The sequence below is a fragment of the Galeopterus variegatus genome, unplaced genomic scaffold, assembly GCF_000696425.1.
Source record: "Galeopterus variegatus unplaced genomic scaffold, G_variegatus-3.0.2 Scaffold26963, whole genome shotgun sequence".
In the NCBI taxonomy this organism is placed as follows: domain Eukaryota; kingdom Metazoa; phylum Chordata; class Mammalia; order Dermoptera; family Cynocephalidae; genus Galeopterus; species Galeopterus variegatus.
In genome coordinates, this window is record NW_007753074.1 from 2,402 (window position 1) to 6,738 (window position 4,337).

At 50.3% G+C, this 4,337-nt stretch overlaps 1 pseudogene; it reads right to left on the bottom strand.

Moving 5' to 3' along the window:
- Window positions 1–2,719: 2,719 nt before the first annotated feature.
- LOC103583715 lies at window positions 2,720–4,310 on the bottom strand (annotated as a pseudogene).
- Window positions 4,311–4,337: the final 27 nt, after the last annotated feature.

Consider the following 4,337-nt stretch of genomic DNA (forward strand, 5'->3'; position numbering starts at 1 on the left):
GGTTTGGGGGAGGTATAGTAAACTAAATCTCCTGGGTGTATCATAAGGGTGTTTTGTGAGGAAGTTGAGTCAGGGAGTAACCAATCTTGGTATTTCCAAACTTCGGTGCGTAGATGGGAAAGTAGGGGTATGGCTAAGTTGTAGAGTATGGACCCCTGTTTAGGGGTAATACCTGGGGGGAGTGGAGGTCTTCCGTACATCACCTCAAAGGCGGAAAGATTGGTGGGTTTCCTTGGAAGAGCTCTGAGTCTGAATAGGGCCAGGGGTAAGAGGCGAACCCAGTCTAAGTGAAGTTCTAAAGAAAGTTTGGTGAGAGTGTCCTTTAAGGTCCGGTTTGTCCGTTCCACTTTTCCTGAGGCTTGGGGCCGGTAAGGGCAGTGTAAGTGCCAAGGTAGTGAGAGTGTTTTAGATAGACTTTGTATGATCTGAGCAGTAAACTCTGGCCCGTTATCCGACTGTGTTGAAGAGGGCATTCCAAATCTTGGGATAATTTGAGTAATCAGTGTGGGGAAGGGGGCCCTCGGAAATGGAGGAATAACAGGGGATGAAGTTTTGGAGGGCCTCTATACAGTTATGAACCGGCGTGTCAGGGGGAGAGGATATTGGGAGGAGAGTGGCTGGATTCAGGGGTGAGCAAGGAAGGAAAGGAAGAGATGGGTCTTCTAAGAAGGAGGAGAGCAAGGCCAGGAGCCTGGATGGAGGAAGGGAATGTAAAGCCTTGCAGGTGAGAAGATCCTTTAGATGGTGTGGCGAGAGTATAGTTAGGGATGCCCCAAATGTTAATTTATATGCTTCCTTTTGTAATGTGTGTCTGGCCGCCAGGACATGGAGGCAGGGGGCCCAGCCGCATATGGTGGGATCAAGTTGTTTAGATAAATATGCCACCGGGGCAAAGGAGGGGCCACATGTTTGTCCTAAGACCACCAAGGCTTGTCCATCTCTCTCATGAATATAGAGGAGAAAGGGTTTGTTAAGGTCAGGAAGATGTAGAGCGGGGACGTGAACCAGAGCTTGGTGGAGTTTTTGAAATGCAGTGTTTGGGGAGGACAGGGGCTCGTTTGGGTCCCCCTTGGCTAAATTGTAAAAATTGGGAATCCAGGCTCTAAAGTATCTAGCTAAGCCCAGGAAAGATTAAATCTCTGTTTTGTTTTTTGGTACAGGTAAAGAAGTTAGTAATCGTTTTCTGTCAAGGGTAATTGCCTTTTTAAATCGGGGTCTGTACGGTGGGTTTCATCTGTATGAGCTTGGGCCTTGTCCCAGACGCGGCTGCGCTCTTCAGGAAGGAGAATGTTAGCTAGGAGCATGTAAATGTCGTGGTGAGTGAGACTGTAGGCCTGAAGTACCCATTGGAATTCTCTGATATAGGTGGAAGGGTCGGTGGTGAAGGACCCTAATTTCTTTTCCAACTGGGTAAGGTCTGCTAATGAGAAGGGAACATGGACTCAGACAACCCCCTCAGCGCTGGCTACCTCATGAAGAGGGGCCATGGTAAAGGAGGTGGGGGGTCCTCGAGAATGCATAAAAGGGGGGCTGAAAGAGTCAGCGGAGGAAGGAGACGGAAAGGGGGTGGTGGGACTGAGGGGAGCGGGCTGCGATGGTTCAGTTGGGGGGGCTGTTGGGGGAAGAGACCTGTAAGGAGGGGGTTCATCTGCGGGGTCAAAGGTATCAGGAGCAGTAGACAATGGGGACAGTGAGGGTAAAAAGGGTTTAGATGCTAGGAGGACCTGAGTGGGAGGACAAGTAAGACAAAGAGAGGGGTTTTGGGCGAGGAGGCGAAAAGCCTCTACGTAGGGAATCTCTTTCCATTTTTTCAGGCGCTGGCAGTAATTGAAAAGATCCTGTAGAATGTCAGGATCGAGTGTGCCCTCAGGGGGCCACGTATTTTGGTTGTCTAAGGGATAAAAAGGCCAATCTTGAGTGCAAAATTTTGTGAGGAGTTTGGGTTTAATGTCTGGTTTTGAGGAGTGGGGTATTTCCCCGGAGTGAGGAAGAGGAAGTTCCCATTCTGGAAGAGAGTTTTAGAGGAGAGGAACCATTAGAGGAGAGGAACCAGAGGAGAATCAGAGGTGAGTCCTTCAGCTGGAGGAGAAAGGCGAGACCCAGAGGGTGTCCCCAATGAGCTGCACCAGTCTCTGCAGGTTCATGAATGAACCGGGAGAGAAGGAAGGTGTGGGTCATCACCCAGACTTTACCTTCTCAGGCAACGGCCCGGAGCCAAAGGAACCTAGTGCTAGGCTTTGTCGGTGGGGGTCCTGGACCCGGAAGAAGGAAGTACAAGAGTGGTAGGCAGGAAGAAGGGAGAGCAGAAGAGAAAGAAAGTAAGATGGGAACTTAACCTCCAGGTGAAGGGGGCAAGACTAGAATCTAGTTTTAGCTCCGGTTTGTAAGTCTCCTGGCATATTGTGGAGAAAGCTTAGGCAGGGTGTGTTCTCCCTTTCCTAGGGGCACTGGGACCATTTCAGATGGCTGCCCGAACAGAGGTGGGACTTGACCCTAGTAACGGAGAGCACCTAGGAATCCACTGTGGTCATGAAGACCGTGGTGGGGTGCAGTTTCCAACCTTAATCATGAGTCAGGGGCTACTGGACAGTCACGGCTAGACACCCTGCGGTAGCCTGAGAGAGGCCGGCGCTCTCCTAGTAGGGGGGGCTTACCTACAGATGAGCTGTTGGTGAGTGAAAGGGAGCCAGCGCCGGAGAAAATGGACGAGGGCAGACCGTCAGTCCCGGGAGATGGAGAGGAGTCCGAAGAAGGAGTCCCCTGAAGTAAGAAGAAAGGCACTCTTCCCAGCGTGGTCACTGGCGTTGTACCCAAGCTCTGAAGGACAATGCTGATACATCCACTTCCACTTCCTTCTCCACTAGTTTCATCACCAATGTCAAAGAAGTCCACATCATTCCCAGTGTAAGCATTCTTCATTTTGCTGGTCATAACTCGAAGAGCCATGACTTGATGAAGGATCAGTACGTCCGGTTTGCTGGTGTCAACTTGGACCTCTGGGTTACTGCTCTGGTTGGCCAATCCATTTCCTGTCACTGCAAACAGGTACCTGCTTTTGCCTTTCCCATTCCAGCAGCCATCCTCTCATCGTTGCAAACATTGCTAGGAAGAGAGGACCAGAACTTCTTGGCCTATTTCAGCTTCTCCTTGACATCAGTAACCAGTCAGTCCAAACTAGTGCCAGCTGCTGTGGTTGGGCGTTCCTCAGGGTGATATGGTCTGAAGCGAGTACTGAAGGCACTTTCAGAGATGGAACGAGAAATTCGCCCGGCCGGGAGGGGCTTGGGGGGTCCACATCCCTGGAAAACCTTCTGAGACACTTGCACACTATTCTGCATGTTCATAATAGCATCGGAAATCTTCACATCAATGGGATCCATGACCGATTCAATGTTGAAAGGACCCTCTAGCCTCTCCGCCACCATCAGCATAGCATCCATGAAACTGTTCCACTCAAAATCAAGATCCCCTTGGTTGGCCAAACAGCCTCTCATGATGTTCGAGCAGTAGTTGTAACATAGCTTCACAGTCACGAGACCCTGGCAGTGGGAGCAGTAGACCATCTTCAACAGGGCGTGGGTACACTGGGCTGTGGGATTTACCATGGAGACTTTGCTCACTATATCTCTTGCAACTGCTAAGCCTTGAGCAAAAGTGCGGGCTGCCACAAATGCACGAGTGACCTGGAGCTTCAGTTTCCGAAGGACGTCTCCAAAGGGCTTCAGCTCCTCAGTGTACTTGCTAACACATTCCAGATAATCATCTGTGAAGTACTGGGAGTTCACCAGGCGGAACATCCGCTCCAGAAGGCGAGCCCAGAAGTCATTTAGCATTTCTTCCAGGTTCATGTTCCCTGCCACGTAGTAGCGCTTCAATTCTACGAAGAGATCCTTAAATACCTAGGAATTTTGCATGTATAAACGGCCATATGTCTTCACAAACATATCATTCAGGGATTTCTCTGCATTTTCAAGTAGTTCTTTGAAGAATTCATCAAACTTCTTGTAACGGGAAGCAAAGACAGCTTGCAGATGATTGCACTGTTCGCTGACCACACTTTTGAAATCATCTTTACTTTGCGGACTGTACTTTTCCTTCATCTCTTGAGAGCAACAGGTATAACCCTGGGGACAGATCTTCAAATGATCACCGTCGATCTCGTGGAGGGGGGCATCGTTCTTGTTGAAGCCTTTGGACACATAGAGACGTTGCACTTCCGAGCAACTTTTTGAATTGAGCTTGGCAGCCAGCAGTGCGGCGGTGAGCACGGCCAGCATGCAGAGGAGCGCGGGCATGCCCAACCGTGCCATGGTGTGAGCTGGGACGGACGAGCTCCC